Consider the following 23,306-nt stretch of genomic DNA (forward strand, 5'->3'; position numbering starts at 1 on the left):
GAACAATTACAAAACAAAACAATTAATGAGAAGGACAAGCCTGGATAATCAATAATATTTGGTCCATATTTGGAGCAATGTTTGAAATTACTAATCTCATGCATTCTTCTGGATCTTAATTTTGAGAAACCAACCTCACACGAATATGTAGACCTGAAAGGTAGCAATGTTTGTATCGCCATTTTCGATTATTCTGGATACTCATCTCGAAGAGAAAGCCAAAATTTTTCATAAGTAGTCTTAAAACGAGGATAACGTAATGCTTCGTCAGATGACAGGTCAATAAGATCTTCCTTTTGCTCAATGGAAATTTTGGGATATGAAGAAATTTCAAAAGCAAAAGGATCACAATACAACTTTTTTTCTGGAGATACATTAAGGGGCTCACATCCAGTGAGTTTGGGATTGGCAAACCCAGGGTCCTGAGCTGGATATCATCCTCCTCGTTCTTGGTGATTCCTCTCTCTCTCTCTCTCTCTCTCTCAGGGTAACTCAGGAAATTTTTGTGGCTGGTGCAGCATAAGCCTCTGGCTTCCTTGCATCATATGGCTAACAATATCTTTAAATTGTAAAATGTCAATATTATAACAAAAATTAGAAATGCACGGGAACATTTCAGTATTATAATGCTCAAATTCAGTTTTCCAAAGATTAAGCTTCCCTTTGAAAGTTTCTATTTTATCACTGAGTATTAATATATTTGTTCTTTATCCTTGAAGACAAATTAAATTTAAATTTAACTTAAATTTAAATCATTAAGTTTTTTGAATATATCAGCAAGGGAACTAAATTTTCCCTTGCCTTCCTTTGCCAAAGGATGCAAAGAAAAACAGCAAAGACTTCTTTACTTATGTAAACAGTAAAAGTAAGGGGATGAACCACATTACTTCTCAGGTAGCTGACAAACTGAATAAGTATTTTGAATCTACATTCACACATGAGGAATTCTTTAGGGAAGTGGATACCAGAGGTTTATCAAACTCTAACAGGGAGCTAGATGATTTTGTAATAACTGAACTGAGAGCAAAGTGAAGGATAAATTGTTGAGTTAAACACAAGAAAGGCACCCGAGGTAAATGGGATCTGTCCATTTATATTAAGGGAGGCAGCAAAGGAAGTAAGCAAACCCTTAACCATAACTGAGAGCATCTTTGAACCCAGGGGTGGTCCCTATAGACTGAAGATGTACAAATGTATCCCCAATTCACATATGGGGATCAAAGGGTGACAAGTAATTACAGACCTGTTAGTTTAACTTCTGTTCCAGGGAAAATAATGGAGTCACTAGTTAAAGAAGCTTTGCAGTATCATCTACACAAAACTGTAGTATTAATTCAGACACAGCATGGGTTTGTTAAGGGGAAGTCTTGTCTGACCAATTTGATTGGATACTACAATGTGGTCACAAAGGAACTGGATGCAAAAAATTATTTTAATATCATATACTTGTGATTTCACAAAAGCTTTCAGTACCACTGTTTCACAGAAAAGAGTGATGTAGAAATAGAGCAGTGCAGAATTAAGGGCAAGTTACTGCTATGAATAAAAGGTTGGCTGAGCAGAAGACTGGTTATCAATGGACACTGCTCTTCATGGATTAATGTTATTAGTGGAGATATATTGGGCTCTAATATCTAAGTTTGCAGTTATATAAAGGGTGGCAGGATGGTTAATGACAGTAATAATGGTATGCTACCACAAGATCTATAAAAATCGGCACAGGCTGGGAAATGGAAATTGAAGTTTGACATTGACAAGTGCAAAGTACTGCACATGGGCATCAGTAATCCCAAAGTAACATGCCAACTGTGTGGTATGACATTCAGGGTAGTGGAAAATGAAAAAAAAAAAAAAAAAAAAAGAACTGGAAAGCTAATTGTGAAGTCAGATATTGAAGTTCTCTTAAGCAGTGCAGACAGACTGCCAGGAGGACAGCTCATTGGATTTTGTCAATAATATTAGAGGAATTTGATTATTATTATTATTAGCCATATGGTGAAAGTAAGACTGAGGCTTATGCTACACCAGCCAAAAAAAAAAAATTTTTTTTGAATTACCCAGAGAGAGAGAGAAGTAGAAGGGAATCACCAAGAAAAAGAAGAATGATGATATCCAGCTCGGGATTAGCTGGCATAAGGGGATGATTATGCTACTGTATATAAGGCAGTGGTCAGGCCACATCTTGAGTACTGCATACAGGTCTGGAGACCATTTTAAGAAACATGTAGCTCTCCTGGAAGGGGTACAGTGAAGAGCAACAAGATTGCCATTGTCATGGGAATACAAAGGGATGCTCTTACCAAGAAAGGTTTCTGTTCTGAAAATTGCAGCATCTATAGACTAAGCACTTGCGAGGTGATTTGATTGAGGTGTTTAAGTCTTTGAAGGTTTGAGGAAGCTCAGTGCTGATAGGATTCTTCCTCTTCCTGTCAAGCTCAGACATGAGGGGACATAAATTCAACTTGAAGTTGTTTGCAGAATAGAAGTGTGGAATTTGACTTTAGACAACAGGTGGTTTATTGCCGGAACAAACTGTCTGTCGTTGTGGAAGTGGATAACTTGACTAAATTCAAGAAGAACCAGACAAACTATTGGAGGGGTTGGATAGATGAAATGGTATTTTGATATATTTTTTTTCTTTTTTTCTGGCTGATGCTGTATAAGCTGGCTTTCTTGCATCATTTGCCACCACTAATACTAATTTTGAGATTTTTCTTTGTTGATTTAATAGTCAGCAAATAAAAAAGTAAGATACAATGTTACAATTAATTGTAGCCAAGTTTTCATTATTTTGTGGTCATTTTAACCAAGTTCAACTGTATAGAAAATTAGGAGAATAGAGTGCAAGAAAAGTGTCCAATGTTCAAAAATGCCCATGGCATCTGTGCTGAAAACAATGAACAATGACCTGAAACTTGACCATTTTTAAATTGTTAACAGACACTTTGTTACTGTATTTGTGAATGGAGAGATGGTAACCTTTCACTAGGATGGGATACCTCCATATGTTCACTGGAGAATTTCTGTGTTATTAAGAGAACAATTTAATAGAAGGTGAATGTATTTATTCATATTTCTTTCATTAAAAAAAAAAAAAAAAAAAAAAAAAAAAAATCAAAATTTGGGAATTGGTCTAGGCAGTTTATACATAAATTTATATGGGAAATTTATGTTCAGTTAACATATGATTTTTTCAGGAATGCATATGTTAATTGAGTGTTTGGTGTTTTATTAAATCTGGATAATGGAACACATTTTTGTGTACTATACATAGATGTGATTTTCAATTTCACATATTGTCATATGTGCCGAACATTTATTTGCATCATTTATCATAGAGCATAACCTTCCTCTGAGCTGTGCTAATCATGCAGATATGACCAGTGTTCAGAAATATTTTATCTAATAGTGAAATAGTAAAAAATGTGGATGTGTGAAGAACACATCTACATTTTTTACAGGCATTGTTAATGAAATTGCACAGAGAGGTAGTTTGACTGAAAAATTGTGCCTTTTTTTTCCCTACAGATGGCAGTAATCAAAGTGACTTCAAGCTATATCCCATTATGGTGACCTTTCCTAATGGGGGGGGGGGGGACCATCAAATCAAAAACAAGCTGCTTGGCAGCTTGTTTTTGATTTGTCGGAAAGTGAACATGGTATGGTATTATTAGATATCTTCTTTTGAGCAACCTGAAAGCATGTTCATTCCTGTAAGAAATTGTCTGGCATTTAGTGTTGATAATGTTCCTGTTAATGGTAGGCTTGAAAACTGGAGTAGCAAGGATATTAAAGGAGGAGATTGATTGATTGAACATTTGGTGGAAATAGGCCTTTGTCATCTGATTAATTTGTGAAAGTGGACAAGTATGTGGTAGATATTTACTGCTATATAGAAAGAAGCACTAAAAGGAAAGACATTTAAGTTTCAATTTGCATATGCCACTTATGTAAAAAAATAAAAGATTTTGAAGTGTATATGTATGTTTGCTGTCTTTGGATAAATTCATGTCCAAGTCAAATTCATGATCCAAAGAAAGTTTTGAATCAAAAAATATATATGTTAATATAATTCCTTAAGGGATAGAACTTTTGAATTGCCGACTTCTGGTACAAGAATTCTAAAACAGTCCAAGCAGGCTAATAACACTAGACATTGACATATTTGGAAAGACTATTGGCATCCCTCTCTTCTAGATTTAATTAAATAAATTTTCTTTTTCCTTTTAAATGCTATACTAACTTTTTAAAATCCAAACAGCTCTTTAGTGAAATGTGCCCAGTGCTAGATTACTCAATAGGCAGAGTAGGCACATTCTTGGAGCCTCAGGATTACAGGAGTCTGCTCCTTTATCCCTGATGCTTCAGATATAAGTAATATTATATATATATAAAAAAAAGGGGCAAAAAGTGGCTTACTGGTTTCCATTATCACGAGGAGGCAGGTGGCTCCACATTTGAACTTTGCCTGGGATGCTTCTATCCCAGTTGTGCGTAAACCATGGGGCACAACCCCCAGAGGGGTTGTGGGATAAATTAAAGGGGTCGTGGCAATTTTTAAATAAAATTAGTTATTGTGTACATAAACGCTAAGAAACCTGTTGTTAAAATTACTCTTTCAATACTGTAGGTGTAGAGACCTTACTACTCGAACGAAGTCTGAGATACGAATGAATGAACCCTAGTGCCACTCTTTTTTAGAGTGGTTTCACGTGTGGCTTTTTTTACTTATTGTCCTTGTGGGTTATACATCTTAATTTGCTCACAGGCTATATGGACACACAAAGCGGCTGGCTAGTGTGACTTCAGTGTGTATTAATACTTCTCAGTACTACTCAATTGTTGAACCTTAATCCCTTTAGCTCTTAATTAGTGCTTCCTACAGCAAAAAATTCTGAAATTGCCTAACGGCCAGAGGTGCAAATATGCAGTAGCAGTAAATAGCAAGTCTTTTGCACACACGCTTCATTCTGCCTCGGAATTCAGTGCTTTCAAGTCAACTTGAATGTGTTTTTCATTCTTCTGCTACTTTTTATATTATCGTTGTTTTTAAGAAGAAAAAAAATATATTTTACCATCGACAATTGGGTAATCAGAACAAAACGGTCAAGGAGTGACGACAATAATGTTGCTACAGATACACCAGAAGCTGAAAGGGTAAGAAATGTATCATATGAAAATTTGGACACTAACATTATTTCAAGTGTAGTGCAACCACCAATTTCTGGTAGAGAGGATAAAAATCTAAATCAAAAAGAATGAAACAGGATAGAAAATATCAGGAAGAATTTATGAAGTGCAGCTTTACTTAGTGTTGTTGATGATGACCAACGTCCTTTGTGCATAATGTTACGAAAAACTAGCTAACGAAAGCATGAAACCTATTAAATGAAAAAGACACTTACATACGAAACATCCAGAGATAATGAAAAATACTGAATCTTTTCAAAAGACACACCGACACCATACAAGGTCTGAAATATTTCATGAAGTAACACACGGCAGTTCCCCGTAAAGTTTTAAGAACATCATTGAAAGTTAAATTTGAAATTACATATTATTGCTGATTCTCTTGTTCTTCCTGCTGCTGTAAAAATGATTTCAATTATGCATGGAGAAAAGTACAGCAACAATTTAAATACCATTCCTCTATCCAGAGACACCACAGTCTCATAGCGTATTACAGTTATTGCAGACAACATAGAATTCAGTTTATTAAATCGATTGAGAGAAAGTCCAATTTTTGCAATACAGTTAGATGAATTCATAGATATTTAAAACCTTGCCCAACTTATTGTATATGTGAGATATGCTATAAGGGAGATAATTTAGAGAATTTTCTATTTTGCAAAGCTTTGGAAGGAAGAATGACGGGCGAGAAGCTTTTTGATATTATATTTCCTTTCAAACAAATAATCTAATGTGGAACAACTGTTTTGCAATTTGTACTGATGGTGCGGCTGCATTAACAGGATAAAATAAAGGTGTAAAAGGCACTGCTCTAAATATATTTGAATCATTGCATTATACAGTACATAGGGAAGCAATAGCAGAAAAAAGAAATGCAAACTGATTTGCACGAAGTTTTGAAAGATGCAATAAGTGTGATCAACTTTATTAAAAAATAAAAGCTTTGCCAAAGGACTTTACTGAATTGCAAACCAAACACAAGGAGGGAATACAGGAGAGTCCTGAAGGATTTCAGAGTGTTGATGATATGGAGATTTCACAGCTAAATGATCTTATCCAAGTGGCGCTGGACTTTGAAAGAAGGGTCACAGACATGTCCGGATAGTAATGCTGAAAAAGAATTTGGAACATCAGCTCTAGATGAAGAACACTTCAAACTACCTATCTGTCTATCTGCTCATCCATTCACATATAACAACTTGACTCTCAGTGGATAGTTTCATAAATATTTATATTTAGCTCTTTTAGAAAGATTTGTAGAGCCACCCCAAATTTTGTTAAATCAGACGAATAAAAATTTGGCAATTATTGTTTCTTTTTTTTTTTTTCATTCATACATATCACACAAGTTACCCATATACTTTATACTGTAGGAGAAGCTTAATATTGTTTGTTGCTGTGTGTTTATTTGAGGAATGAATAGGTGATATGATGGATACACAGAAAACAATGTTCTCAGTTTTTGCATATAAAACTGCTTTTTGAGGAACTTTTTTTTGTTATAAGTTTACTAAATATATAAATTATGAATAATTATTTTCTTAAGCAGAGCAGAATCATGAAATGTGTTATATTTCAATTTTTATTAAAATCTAGAAGGAAAGATTATTAAAAGGAAGTACACAATTACTTGTATATATTATTAGTTACCAATTAATTCTAATTGCAATTAACTGGTAACAAGATAGTTTTCTTTACTTTTCACTTTTATTAATTATAGAAAAAGAAAAAATCCAATTAATTTAAGAAATAAAAATTAAATGCGCCTGAAATGTAATGCACTATGTCATTACCTAACTTAATATTTATTAATAGCATTCTTGTAGGGATTTCAATTCTGATGTCTCAGTTTGCTGATCATACAAAGGTGGGCAAAGTGGTTAATTACATTAATCCAGGTATGCTACTTCAAGAAGTTCTAGAAAGGCTAAACATTTGATGGGGAAAATGGCAATTGAGAGTTAACACTGATAAATGCAAGGTACTTCAATAGGTATCACCTGAAATGCTAACTAGCAACATCCCAGAATAACATATGTGGTATCAAGCTCAAGATAGTGGAGAATGAAAAAAACCTAGTTATGCCATTTATATATAGTGGGCCGATGATGTTCATCCCTTCTTTTCTAGTGTAAAGCAATTGTATAGTCAAACATGATGCACTATGAGGAGGGGAGAAAGGATGCTAGAACAGGTAACAGTATTGTGCAAATGATATACAGGAACTTTGCTGGCAGGGATGAAGAGGTGATTAACCCATTGTATAAGGCAACAGTTGCACATTTGGAATACTGCATACAAGTTTGAAAACCTCATTTTAAGGACAAAGATCTGTTGGAAAGAATGTAGAGAAGAGCAACAAAATTTTTTGGAGAAAACAAAAGAATATTTTTACCAAGAAAAGGTGGATTTCTGTAAACACTGAATATGGAAACTATACATCTGAATGGTGACCTACTGAACTAAATAAGGCTTTAAGAGCTTAAATAAACTAAATATTGATGGCATCTTTATCACATATAGATAGAAAAAAAAAGTTTGTTCTAATGGTCAGCACCCCTCTTGACTGAAAGCAAACTGCCATATCTATCCTACAATCATCACTCCTCAAATTTAAATTTGTGCAGTCTTATGTGTGTTGTGTGAGCCAGAATAAGGATGCTATCAATATTTAGTTTAAATCAATCAATTCAGAGCCTTAATTACTTCAATCAGCTCTCCATGCAGGTGCCTTCAAAACCTACCACTTTTGTTAACCTTTCTAATCTCACTGATCTTCTCAGCATCCATTCTAACAGATCAATATCAATCCTAAAATGCCACCTCCAGACCTGTATGCAATACTCAAGATGTGGCCTACCACTGCCTTATATAGCAGAACAGCACCCCCTCATCCCTGCTGGCAAAAATTAATGTATATCACTGACACACATCGCATATCTGAGCAGCCTTTCTGCACTGCTCAGAGAACATTGTCTGCACAATTACCCCTGGGTCTTTTTCATTCTTTACTACCTTTAGTGTGGTTACTACACAGTTGGTAAGTTAATCTGGGATTACTGTTACCCATATGCAGCATTCAACTTCAATTGCCACTTCTCAGATCATTGACTAATTTCTCCAGATCTTGTTGCAGTAGCATACCCTGTTTACTGTTATTAACCACCTTACCAACTTTTGTACCATCCACAAATTCAGATATTAAGCCTGATATGCCTTCATCAATATCAGTAATAAATGCCAAAAACAACAACAGGCTCCTGCACTGCACTAATATTAGTCCAGGAAAAGCAGTGCTAATTGACCAAACTCTGTCATCTCCCATTCAACCATTCCTTTACCCAAAGCCATAACTTGCCCCCAATGGCACACTGTCAAAAGCTTTTGTGAAATGATGTCAAAATCATTTTTTGCATTCAGTTCCTTTGTTCTTGCATCACAGTATCCAAACAGATTAAACAGGGAAAAATCGCCCCTTATCAAAGCCATTCTATGACTGCTGTATAACTGCATCTCTGTCTAGATGATTTTGCATTATGTCTTTAACAAGTAACTCCATTATTTTCCCTGGAACAGAAGTGAAGAGTGCAGGTCTGTAATTCCCCTTTTGCTGCTGCTTTTATTTTAATTGATTAGATCAATCAGTCCTAGGTTTCTTATTTAATTGTAACTTCAACAATTCTGCTAGTTTATTCTCAGTGATCACAGGATCATTCAGCCCCAGTTAAAACTAGGTGTACTTCTGATCCCTAAAAACTTCTTTGCTGGTGAATGCAGAGGCAAAATATTTATTCAGTTTGTCACCAACCTGAACAGGATCACAAATAGTTATGCCATTTATATATAGGCTGATGATGTCATCCCTTCCCTTCTAGTGTCAACAATTATGAAAAGAATTCTTTGCTCCTTTTTGCATTCTTAGTTGCAAAGACTTCTAATAATCTGCCTTAACTTGCCTAAACCCTTAGTGACTTGATTGCAGACTAGTCAATATAATTACTGTAGGGTTATATGTCTCTATAAATACCTTTCCGTCACTCTTGGCAGTAGTTACATCTTTATGTAGCTCTCTCACATTATCAACATATTATGCTCACTGCTACAGCTGTTCCTTTCACTGGATATTCAAATTCCATGAATATCACTGCTGAGAATCAGATCAAGATAATTGCTTTCTCTTGTTGCCTTTCTAGCATTCTGATGTACAATTATTGTTTTCCACATTCCCTGACTAAACGTTGCACTGGCCACCCAAGTCAACTGGCTGCACTGCCTTAGAATCTATATACTTCTTCACTAAGAGCATAACTCCTACAACACCTCCTGTCCTGTCTATCCTTTCTGTACACATTGTGCTCACCATATTCAAATTCCACATCTCTTATTGTCTGAGTGGCACCATGTCTCCGATAACCCTACAATGTCCACATTTCATAACCTAACCAGTACTTCAAATTAATCAAATTTGTTTGCTATACTCCTAGCATTAATGTACATGCAAGTACACATGCACCTGTTTCTATTCTTAGTAACCCTAACACAGTCCACATATGTGCTTGTCTCCTGGAGACCCCCCAGTGGACCCTGTAATCCCCCAACACCTTACTTTCCAAGCTTCCCATCACCATGAAGGAGCGAGCAAAGGATCTGGTTGTTGCAGAATGACCGCACTTCACTGAAATTTGGTTCACTTGATTCAAGTGTCACCTGAATATCAGTTCCATCAGCATTATAGACTACCATTTTAGCAAGCCCTAGCTAGTAATATCATCTGAGAAAATGTTTATGACAGCCTCAAGGTTTGTTTTTGTTTTGGTTTTTTTTTAGGAGCATTAGCAACTAAGGCCATATTGCTCCGGGATATGCGGTGGTCATTCCCTGACCTTTCCGCATCCTCCATATTTGGTAGTCACGGGCTCGAACCACGGTCTATCAAGAAGCTTGTGCTATGCACTGCTGCTCCTGCCCGCCTGGCTACGGAGGCGCCTACAGCCTCAAGGACCAGGGATGAAATCCTTTGTTCCATACACCATATTAAAATCTCATCCTTTATCTAAACCTTGATTTTCCAATAAATGTGTTAAGGTTATTCAGGTTAAGAATGTTGTATATTGCAATTGGCTTGTATCCAAATCTCCAGGTCCATTTTCTTAGAACAAAGCTCGCAACAAATGTAAAGCAGTTATTAATCAGTCCAAACTAGATTTTGAACAGACTAAGAGTAGAAAACTTGCTTCTTGTCCAAATGGTAGTCAAGCATTCTGGTGTCTTGCCACAGTGATTGGCCGCAACCTTTACCCATCTGTACTCCCACCTCAGTTAAACCCTGATGGTTCTATTGCCATGTCAACTAAAGATAAGATATCTGCTACCATCCTACTTTTCTTCTAACTCTTGCTAGCATCCTACTTCTTTCTTCTAAATTGGACAGTAAAAGGATGTTGAGTGGTTGTGGCACATGTTCAGACTGGTTTGGAAGGGAGGGGCAAGAATTTTGAATTACAGAAGCTAATTCAGAAGTTCAGTGCCTTTGGAAATATCTACAGAAAAGGCAGGCAGCAGAAACAAGGTCTGAGTGTGTGTATGTGAGAGAGAGAGAGAGAGAGAGAGAGAGAGAGAGAGAGAGAGAGAGAGACTAACCAAAAAGGGCAGTTAAGAACTGGCAACTTCAGTTACCAGTTCTTAACTGCCCTTTTTGGTTAGTTATCAACTTCAGTTGCCAGTTCTTAACTGCCCTCTTTTGAATGGAGTCCAGATGTCTGAGAGGTTATGGGACACCACCCCAGTTGTGGGCACAATATGTTAGGGTGGATTTCAGATTTGTACAGATTAAGTAACTATTTAGAAATTATACAAAAAAAAAAAAAAAAAAGAAAAAGAAAAAAAAAAGGGAAACCCCCCATTTTTTTAAATGCAGAGGAAGCAATATTTGTGATGTACTCATGTCAAGAGAGATTATATAGGTCAGGAGAATCCTTAATATAGACATGATCTTGAATGTAGTTTTCTGCTAACCAGATTTAGAAAATAAAGAACATTATCAAGAGATATTATGTTGAAACTAATGTGAATCCTGTAAATGTAACATGTTTCATTATGTCGTTATCTCAGCAGAAGTATAAAATTCTCCTTTCTGGCAAAAGCTTAAATTTTGAAAATATCAAAAAATTTCTTGTCTCTCTAATGATATTTAAAACGACTTATAAATAACTTTCCTGCAGTTTAAAAATCAATTTTTTATTCTCACTTTGCCTGTCTGCCTGCCTTTTAAGGCTTTAGTAATTAACTTATTAAATTAAACTAAACTAAATTAAATTAAACTAAAGAATGATATGTAGTGAAAGCTTAAGAAATATAAATTTCTGATCTGTATACAAAATACAATGTCAAATCAAGCAAAATCCTGTAATTAACTGACTATAGTTCTTACACACACAAAAATTAAAAAATAAATAAAAGCAAGTTCACATCTTCATAGATGTTTTTCACTTAATGTTCTGACTGATAATTGAATAACTTTTAATAAAAAATTCATATTATACAAAGGTGATACAACAATAATCAAAACTGTTTGATTTGAGTGCAGGTTTCCTGTATGGGAACAACATAATAATAAAAATAAATAAATAAAAGACCTAGCATCTAATTGAAACACAGAATCGGGACAGTTCATTAACAAGGCAATTTTAATTTTGGTGCCCTGTTATACAGGTAATATGCAGTCACCTAGTGGTGCCCACATGTAACACTGAAAATTACAATCCACAGGTATTTCAACATTATTTTGTGACCTAATTAAATATTGCCAGCTGATACATTGCTCTTACATATATATACATACATATACATTGCTCTTACATATATAAAACTTTCAATGTACTGCTTGTACTCTTAAACTGAAGTTTCAACTTAACTAGTGTCAAGTGCCAGACATAAGTTAAAGAAATGGAGTTGAGACATTTAAAGAAATGTTCAAAAGGGACAATATGTATAGTATGAGTGGTGGAAAAAAAAAAAAAAGCTAAAATTCATACTGACATTAAAATAAATCCTATAAATTAAAATAAATGGAATTTATCACTATACACAGTCTCCAAAGTAACAGAATTCTATATGGTTGTTTATATTATCCTTTAGTGAAGTTTTGTTATACAGGCATACCTCGGTTAACGTTACCTCTGATAACGAAGCTTCGATATAACGAAGTCCGCAATTTCAAGCCCCATTTAACATAAAAAAAAATATTCCAGTTTAATCACCTGAAATCTAAACAAACTGAAGAAATTACGGAAACCTTTGGGGCTTCTCGTAGTTGGTTCGAGAAATTTAAAAAACGGGCCAGGATTCATAGTGTAAAATTAACAGGAGAAGTTTCCAGAAAAACTAAAGGAAATAATTGAACGTGAAAATTTTCCACCAAATTTGGTGTTCAATGTTGACGAAAGCGGTTTGTTCTGGAAACGGCTACCAACAAAAAAGCTTCATTTCTATTGAAGAAAAATCAGCTGCTGGGTTCAAAGCAGCCAAAGACCGTTTAACGTTACTCTTTGGATCAAATGTCTCTGGCGATTATAAATTAAAATTGTTATTAGTTTACCATTCAGAAAATCCGAGGGCGTTAAAAGGTAACATAAAAATGAATTTACCTGTAATATGGAAAGCAAATAGAAAAGCGTGGGTTACCAAGGGGTTATTTACTGATTGGTAACCACTTCTGTCCTGAAGTAAAACGGTATTGTCAAAAAAACAACTTTGAAGAAAAAGCTCTTTTGTTGTTAGACAATGCTCCGGGACATCCTACTGATCTTAACACGTTGGACACATGCATTCCTGTCAAAGTTGTGTTTCTTCCAGCAAACAACTTCCCTGATTCAACCATTGGATCAGGGAGTAATAGCATCATTTAAAGCTTATTATCTGCGTCGAACATCAAGCAATTTAACTGAACTAGAGGATAAAGAGGAAATGACAGTTAAAACTTTTTAAACTACACCATTAAAAATGCAATTGAAAACATTGATAGTTCTTGGAAAGAAGTCACTAAGAAATGCTTAAATGGAGTTTGGCGCAAAATATGGACAGAAGTTGTACTAGAAGAAGAAAATAACATCCAAGAAATTAGAAATGAAGTTATCCAGATGGCTCAATCAATAGGTTTCGAAAATATCGATGATTCAATAAATTTCTAACATATCGATGTTAGAAATTTATTGAATGCAGAAGATGATGGTTTTTCAGTGGAAGATTCAGAAAACCTTGTTAGCAACGAAGACAAAGATAATGAAGACGAAGTTAAAGAAGTTCCTGCCGAAAAGTGTTAACAACCAAAGATTTAAAAGGTGCTTAAATGACATTGAAAACGTTTTAAATTTTTTTAGTGAAAATGATCCTGATTTAGGAAGAAGTTGTATTGTTAAGCGATCAGTGTTAAATGCAATAACTCCGTATAGGCAATTGTCAAATGAAAGAGAAAAACAGCATAAGCAATCAACTTTAGACTCATATTTTAAAATGTGGTTTCACTTTGTATGTAAGTTGACTGTTTATTTAATAAAACTTTTCTTTGTTCGAAAAAAAAAAAAGCTTTTCGTTTTCTTTACGTAGGAACGTATCCCTATTCTGGCCATAGTATTTTTACCTCTGAAAACGAAGTTTCGCTTAACGAAGTAATTTCGTGGAACGCATCCTATTCGTTATTCGAGGTATGCCTGTACAATTTATCTTTTCAACAATGACTACTACATTCCGAGTTCAACGATTGCAACGAAAAGAAATTGAATGCAGTGGTCATTGCTCATTCAGCTTCAATTGCTCAAAATATTTTGGAATAGAATTTTATGATATGAAATAGAAATTTATGATTGTGATAGCAGGCTGGTGAAAATAAGCCCCTATTAAAGTTTATCAGGCTTTGCTTGAAAGGACTTTCCCTCTACAATATCCTATGCAAACAATAACATTAAGTGAATAAGAACTTTAAATAACATAGCAACTCTAATCATAAAACCTGAAATCCTATATGCAGTGAATGAATTCACATAAAGTACTCCAAGATATTAAGTACAGATGACTCAGTGCACTGGTCAAAGTCCCTTCTAATTGAAATTACTCTGCATACATCTGAAAAATAAGCTAAAATGATATCCTTCAGTCATTTCTGCATAATCTAGCTTCCATCATACAGTATCATATTTTTTATTCCTTATATAATAATAATAATAATAATATGAATCTTTAACATTCTCACAATGCATACATAGATCAACTAGCAGACTGCAGACCAGGACCTTTACACATGAGAAAAACAAAGCTAAAGTTCAAAGCTTAAGATTTAATAACAATTTACAGAAAACGCAGTTAGCATTTGCATTAGTAGAGGCACACGTGCAAGAAAGGAAACTTATGCAGCATTAGCCAAAAAAAAAAAAAAAAAAAAACCCTCCCATTTCACTCCTCCATTCATTCCAAATGCCTGTCCAGCTCAACCTTAAATTTATTTAGGCTATTAGCTTCCACAACAAAGATGGAAGCCTGTTCCACCAATCAACTACCCGCTGGCTAAAGGCAAATTTCCGCACATCTATTCTACAACTATCTTTCCTCAATTTGAAACTGTGCCTCCCCTCAGGTTCTTAGTCTGAGCAAGAGGAAGTATCCCATCAGCATTCAGCTTGCTCAATCCATTCAAGGCCTTATACACCTCAATCAGATCACCTCGCAGGTGCCTACTCTCTAGGCGCTGCAATTTGCAGAACTTAAGCCTTTCTTGGTAACAGGTTCCCCTCACCAATCTTGTTTCCCTTCTTTGTACTCGCTCTAGCAACTCTACATCCTTCCTAAAATGAGGCCTCCAGACCTGTACACAGTACTCTAGGTGTGGCCTGACCATTGCCTTGTATAACGGGATAATCACCTCCCTGTCCCTGCTAGCAAAAATTCCCATATATCATTGACAAGACTCCATGACCTGGCCTGGCAGCCCATCTGCACTGCTCAGCAAACTTCATATTTGACTGCACAATTACCCCCAGGTCTTTTTCACTTTCTACTTCCCTGAGTATAGTACCACACAGTTGGTATATTTCTCTTGAGTTATTGCTACCCATATGCAGTACTTTGCATTTGTCAATATTAAACTTCAGTTGCCAGTTCTCAGCCCATTTTCCCAACTTATGTATATCCAGTTGGAGTAGCATACTGTCTTTACTGTCGTTAACAACCCTGCCAATCTTTGTATCATCTGCAAACTTGGACATTAAACCTGATGACATTAAACCAGTTTACAGCTTTACATGAAAAAATTTAAGTGAATCAGTCTTCATTTTGACCACACAACCAATATCTATATCAAAGTAGTCAAATAGGCCTTGGGATTGGGAATATTATGACTCATGCCAACTGCAATTGAATACATTAACCTTGAGGTTGTCACAGACATTCTCTCAGATAACCCCTAGCATTTTTGCTGTTATGGGCATTGCATCAGGCATCCATGTAAAATTTACTTATCTTCGCTGATTGCAATAAAGATATTATATGCAAAACAAGCTTTACTTGCTACCTGGGAGTTTAAAACACTGATGGAACTGATATTCGGGTGACGTTCAAGTCAAGGGAACCCAATTTCAGCGAAGTCCGGATGGTCTGTGACAGCCAAATCCTCTGCTTGCATCTTCACAATGGCGGGACTGTTAGTAATCCTGGGTATAACCCCCATGCACAAGCACACTGTGGGTGACCACCCAGATGTGAACCAACGTAAGCAGGGTTCAAGGTGTTTCACCCACACCACATGGAGGAAAGCTGGCCCTCTGTGTTACCAGGCAATACTAGGTGATAGATGGCTCTCATCAACCGGTGCGATACCACCACTTTGCTTATTGGAGGCTTGAAGTGGTGGAACCCATGTTTAGTCTCCAGAGCTAAGTTCCAGTCAACCCTTCCCCATCTTTTCCATCATGCAGTGCAACAGATGACTTTTGAGGTTATGATGAACATCATGGCGAGATCCAATCTTCCTTAAATTTCAAGGGTACAGCTCTAAAACGATGTTCGCAGGCCGGCCACTAGTTAGTACACCAGACGAAACTATTGGTAACTCTTTAGAAGGGTTCCAGATCAGCTAGTGTATAATCTTGCTACCTCTACTCTGCCAGTTAGTGACTGGAGGAAGTCTGAGTAGTGTGTATGCATGGGGCATTGTCGAGGCCACGGTGTGTCAATGATCTGGGTATATTCTTACCATGTGTATCGTAAGAATATACCCAGATGAATTGCCAAACTAATAGAGTAAGCTTATCTGCAAAAAGATCTAAATCTCCCAAACACTTCCTTTCATTTCACAAATATACGTGGTCTCAATTCTAATCTCAACGACATCCATTTCCACTTGCAGTCTGCCATGTACTTTTTCTCACAGAATCTCAGTTATCGGTTGATTCAACTACTGCTCATCTCAATTGCCCAAATTATTCGTTGTATGATTCCTTTCGCCTCAAAGCTGGTACTTGTGCATATGTCCATTCCAATATTCCCTGTCAGAGACTTAGCAATTTGGAATCTACTCTCTTTGATCTTCTCTGGCTTAAAATCTCTCTACCTCATTGTGTAAAATTCATCTGTTGTCTCTACCTTTCTCCAAACTCCACTAATCACTTGGAGCTCTTTGACTTCCTCTCTTTGCAACTTGACTTTCTCCAGTCCAACTTTCCTAACAGTGAGGTAATTTTCCTTGGTGATTTTAACATTCACAACTCCAGCTGGCTTCCATTTTCTAGTCACACCGACCCAGCTGGTCAAGATGCTGAGGCGTTTGCAATTACTACTGACCTTGCACAGATTGTTCGTTTACCTACAAGGATACCGGACAATCCTAACCATACAGCCAACACACTTGATCTTTTTCTCACAAACAACCCTTCTAAGTACACGGTCGAAGTGAGTGGTCCTTTAGGCACCTCAGATCACAACTTGGTGATGGTCTCTTCTCCATTGGAGTATTTATCTCTTGGCTATTCCCAACCTCATATTGTTTGGCATTACAAGAATGCAAAATGGGATGACTTGCAAGATTTCTTTTCTTCTTTTCCTTGGTCGGATTACTGTCTCAAAATTTCTGATGTCAACGTTTGCTCAGATCGTGTCAGTGAAATTATTCTTGTTGGAATGGAATCCTTTATTCCACACTCCACTTTAAAATCTCGTATCTAATCCTTCATTTTCCAATAAATGTACTAAGGCTGTCCAAGAGAAGAACTTTGCATATCCTACTTGGCTTGTTTCCAATTCTTCATTTTCTTTTTCTGCCTATACCAAAGCTTGCAACAATTGTAAAGCAATTATTAATCAGCCCAAACTAGATTTTGAACAGGCTAAGAGTAGAAAACTTGCTTCTTGCCCTAATGGTAGCTAAGCATTCTAAACTTTTGCCCATCTCTGTTTCAACCTCTGTCAAAACCAGATGGTTATGTTGTTACTTCGGCCAAGGATAAAGCTGACCTGCTAGCATCTCATTTCTTTCCAACTCCATATTAATGATCTGGGTAAAACACCTCCCACCATTCCTAGCACGCTCCATTCAATGCCTCCTGTGGTCTTTCGTCAAAAAGATGTCAAAGATTTTGATGAAACTTGATGCTAAGAAAGCTCCAGGTCTTGATGGTATTTCTCCACTTGTTCTCAAAACCTGTGCTCCTGAACTTACTCCTGTTCTTTGCAGCCTTTTTTCACTTTCTTATTCCAAAGGTGTTTTTCCTTCTGCTTGGAAATTTGCTCATGCTCAGCCAGTTCCCAAAAAGGGTGACAAATCCCTCCCATCCAATTATCGACCCATTGCAATTTCTTCTACTCTTTCTAAAGTAATGGAGAAATCAATTAACCGCCAACTCTTAAACTATCTAGAAACCTTCTGTCTGATCAATAATCACAAGTATGGATTCTGTCAGTGTCAATCCATTTGTGATATTCTGGCTTATGTTACTCATTTATGGACAAATTCAGTGGAAAAGTTTGGTGAAACAGAAGCAGTTGCTCTTGACATATCAAAGGCTTTCAATCATGTTTGGCATAAAGGTCTTCTAAACAAGCATCCATCTTATGGTTTGCCAACTTTTTTAATTGGTTATCCAGCTTTCTCTCTGATTGCTCACTGAGGGTGATGGTAGATGGCTCTCTGTCTACTAACTTTTCCACTAATGGTGGTGTCCCCCCCCAAGGTTCAGTTCTTTCCACACTCTTTTCCTCTTGTATATTAATAACCTTCTTCCATTGATGGAAATCCTATCCATAGTTTTGCTGATGATAGCACATTGCATTCCACTTTCCATTTTGAGAAACCTTGCCCTGCTCAATCAGCTTTAACTTCTCGAATATCTGCTACCAATTCCTTAAATGCCGATCTCCAGGTAATTATCCAGTGGGGCAAAGATAACTTTGTTTTTTTCAATCCTTCTAAAACTCAGTCTTGCCTTATATCTTGCAAAAAGGATTCTTCTGCTCCTATGCTTATCTTTGGTGACACTCCAATTTCTAGGCAAAATGATATATCTCTCTTTTGGGGATTATCCTGACTTCTAATGTGACAAGCACATTACAAATATTGCTTCCTCTGCATCTAAAAAACTTGGTTTTCTCTTTTATTCTCAGCGTTACTTTTCTTCCAAACAGCTGTTCACTCTGTACAAATTGCAAATCTACCCTACCATGGAATATTGTTCCCACATCTGGGGCGGTGTCCCCAAAACCTCTCTCAGGTTTATAGATTCTATTCAGAAGAGGGCAATTAGGTTAATTTATGCCTCATCTCTAACAGTCTCTCCACTCGCTGTCTCATAGACATACTGTTTCTGCTGCATGCCTTTTCTAAGATACTTCCGTGGGTACCGTTCTTCTGAATTGGCTTCTATAATTCCTGCTCTCTCTCTTTCAAAACAGTCCGAATACGTGTCACCACCAGCCAACATCCATTTACTGTCCAACTTCAAACTCACAGAACCAACTTTTCATCTTCCTCATTTATTCATTCAATTGCCATTTTCTGGAACAACCTTCCTTCATACGTATTTCCTGAAAATTACAGTCTATAGAAGTTCAAGTCTAATGTCAACAAATATCTTCTTTCGTCTTCTCGACCTCCAACCCAAGCACAGTACTAAGTACTATAGGTTCTAATACCTCTTGTGTTTGGGGTTTTCATAAAAAAAAAAAATAATAATAATAATAAAAATATAACCAAAACTTTATTAAAATATATTAAAATAAAACTGGATAAATTTGATGTAAAAATAAAATGCACTGACAACTGTAGAGTTAAAAGCAATACATAAAATAACATACATACAAATTAAAAGTGATAAAACAACATTGTCAGCTTTAAAAACAATAGCCTCCTTCACGGAGGAACTTTACCATCATGGGACATCCTTAAACAACGTCAGCAGGATCACAGGTCACGGCATGTGTTACTGTACGAGCATGGGAATTATCCTGAATACATGCATGGAGACTGAAATGATACAGGAGGCCATCACCTTTGAAAGCTATGGTGTTGTTTTATCACTTTTAATTGGTAATATTTTGTCTATATTTTTATCGCTTTTAACTCTACAGTTGTCAGGTATTTTATTTTCACATCAAATTTTATTCTGTTTTATTTTAATAAAGGTTTGTTGTATAGTTGGTGTATTCAATTGCAGTTAGTATGAACAATATCTTTACCAAGATTACCGATTAGTCTTATACCAGAGTTTGATAAATAATAATCAAATGTCAGCAGTCTAACTAAGCTTGAAGCTAACTTAAGACGATTTCAGAGAGGGGCTGATGGAACTCTGGTAATACCAATGAAATTCAAGGTGGTACTAGGGCCTAATTTTCTGTCAGTTGTTTCACCTGACATACTCTCTCTCTCTTTTGTTCACCATTTTGTAGTAACTAATACTACAAAATGGTGAACAGAAGATACAGTATATTTCAGAACCAGCTCTCTTGTTATCAGGAAACTTTTGCACAGCTTCACACAGAGCAAAACTGAAACAGAAACCCTTTGGGAAAAATTATACACAGAAGCACACTAGGCACAAGCAGTTATAGCTATACTTCAACAATAAAAAATAATCAATGATACAGGTCAAAACTGAAAAGATTATTGGATGCATATGCATGTTAATTGACAATGACAATACTAATAAATATTTTAATATTTAAATTTGGCAAGGCACTGATGGCATGCCTGTTACAGGATTAAGGATCTGAGATTTTATGACAAATAGGGACACCACACAAAAAAAAATTAACACTTGTGCTATTTAGGCCATATAAGATATTGTAATGATATTGAGCTTCTACATTTGTTTGCCTAGAGCACTGAAATTAGTGTAAGGTTAGCTCATTTCTTCTCTATTTAAAGATATACCAACTGTGACTAAAGAAGGCTTTCAACACAAAAGATGGGGAGGGGACAGAAAAGATATTAGGGAGTGGCAAAAAGGAGTGACAGCAATTGGCAGGTCTAAAGTACCTGCAGTTAAAGAAGTAGCTGAATTTTCTGATGTTGTAGAAAGAACAGTAATAAGAGTTTTTAAGGAACAGGGTAAGTCAAAATCAACTAGAAATTATTAGCAGAATTGCAGTCAAAAGCCTACTAAATCATCACGACCAGCTACAAATATCACTTCTAGTAAACAAAGAAGAATTTCATACAAGACAAGAACTAAGGACTTCATCAGCTGATTTCTAAGAGAACACTGTGAAGATAATTGCATAATATGGATATCTAGAGTATGGTTCCCCAAAAAAGACCAATACTGACAGGTGCACATAAAAAAGCCCAGCTTAAAAGGCATAAAAACAGAACTGTTGATGACCGAAAAGCTGTGATGAGCGTGACAAATCACAATTTTGCATATACTCTATGTTATAGATATACAGGAATATCTAAAATGATATACAGGAATTTTTATAGCAAGGATAAGGTGATTATCTGCTTGTATAAGCAGATAGTCAATGGTGCAATGGTCAGTCCACACCTTGAGTACTGTACGCAGGTCTGGAGGCCTCATTTTAGGAAGGATGTAGAGCTGCTCTAACGAGTACAGAGAAGGGCATTAAGATTAGTGAATGGAACAAATGGTTGCTCTTACGAAGAAAGGCTTAAATTTTTTTCAAATTACAGTGTCTTGTGACTAGCACTTGCGAGGTGATCTGACCGAGGTGTATAAGGTCTTGAACGGTCTGAGCAAGATCAATGCTGATGGGATTCTTCCTCTTGCCCAGATTAATCGCCTGAGGGGACAAATTCAAATTGAGGAAAGACAGTTGTAGAATAGATGTGTGGAAATTTGCCTTTAGCCAGCAGGTGGTTGATTGCTGGAACAAACTTCCATCTATCATTATAGAAGTTGACAGCTTACATAAATTCAAGACAGAACTAGACAAACATTTGGAGCGAATGAATGGGTGAAATGGGAAGGGGTTGTTTTTTTTGGCTGATGCTGTATAAGCTTGCTTTCTTTCATCATATGCCTCTACTAATGCTAATAACCCTCATTACCAGTAATAAGCTTTCTCATTCATATACATAATATCTTAATTTCTTTTAAATAAGGTATTTAAAAAAATAAAAACCTTCACAATGCTAATTCAACTCCATCTACCAACATGGTTTGCATGCACTAAGCTCATTGATCCACACATCATAAAAAATGTTACTAAAGGTAGTTAAAAATACTCATTGAGTATTTACTGCTAATAAAAGCAGCTAACCTGCAAAACTCCCATAAAATGAAGACAAGCATTCACATCTCATTCAAATGCATAATTAAATTATTTAATTCAGTTTAATATCATAAACAATTCCCTGTCAAGGCCTTCTGAATGAATTTCTTTTGTAGATGCAAAACAAGGGTAAGCTCATGGGCAAACAGACAATCAAGGACAGTTTTATAAATGTATAATAATTTTAAAAATATATAATTACACTTGCAGTATAGTAGTAAAACCTTTATTCTGATTGTGATTACATTAGATAATGTAATTTTAATTAATTTATATATATGCAATTTTTTTCACGTTTCAGGTTTTCTTTTTCTCTTCAGTGAGATTGTTTTTCTGAATATTGGGAGTACACTTAACTAAACACTTTTTTTTTACGAAAATCCCAAAGGCAAAAAGGAATCAAAACCTATAGTACTTAGTACTGTGCATGGGATAAAGGAGACTGGGTGGGGGTGGGGGGGGAGAGAAGGAAAATGCCAGAAACTTTGCTCTGGAGACTAAACATGGTTTCACCACTTCACGCTTCCAATAATCAAACTGGTAGTATTTCACTGGTCGATGAGTCATCTACCACAAGGTATAAATAACTAAATTACAATTTGCAAATTAACTGACATAAGTTAATGAAATGAGGTATGGATATATATATATTATTTAAAATACAATGGTACTATTAACTTATGAATAAAGAACATTATTTCTGAAATATGTCAATTAGAAATGTCTATTTCTAATTGACATATTTCAGAAACAATGCTCGTTAAAACTAATTGAAATATGTCAAATGTGGGATACGATTGTTCATATAAAGTTCAAGCACCTTCAACCATAACACCACACCAGTCACATCTCTGGAAGATGTGCAGCTCCATACATGCACCACACATTGCAACTCATGCACAGCAGCCTCCTTCCCTGATTTTTATTGATTAGTTCCAAGTTATCTCCCCAGAGATAAGGATACACTATGAATCAGACTGTAGACTGGATCTGGGGGTCATCCATGAATATCATATTGGATCACTGCTCTCAGATCCTACTAACACGTTTATAACACCAGCTAAAATGGATTCCTCTAAGCAATGAGGCAAGAGGGGGGAAACAAAATTTGTTATCTTGTATGCCAGCTCCTGCCTTCCTTCCCTCCCACAGCTTATGGAATATCCCTATCATCTGGCAGTTAAGACCAGTTACTGATCTATTCATCTGCTTGTGTTGTTACCCACAGTATTAGTAGTGGCAAATGACTTGAAAAAGAGAAAAATTACTTGAGAAAGACATCAGCCAAAAAAAAGAGCAATACTTCATATATCATCTGTCCATCTCTTTAACAGTTTATCTAA

At 36.0% G+C, this 23,306-nt stretch overlaps 1 protein-coding gene across 5 annotated transcripts in view; it reads right to left on the bottom strand.

Moving 5' to 3' along the window:
- LOC150089027 (lissencephaly-1 homolog) overlaps positions 1–23,306 on the bottom strand; it is a 212,618-nt gene that overhangs the window by 181,312 nt on the left and 8,000 nt on the right. The gene's annotated exons all lie outside the window — the stretch shown is intronic.

This window comes from Mastigoproctus giganteus, chromosome 3, assembly GCF_048544385.1.
Source record: "Mastigoproctus giganteus isolate SK-2022 chromosome 3, ASM4854438v1, whole genome shotgun sequence".
NCBI lineage: Eukaryota > Metazoa > Arthropoda > Arachnida > Uropygi > Thelyphonidae > Mastigoproctus > Mastigoproctus giganteus.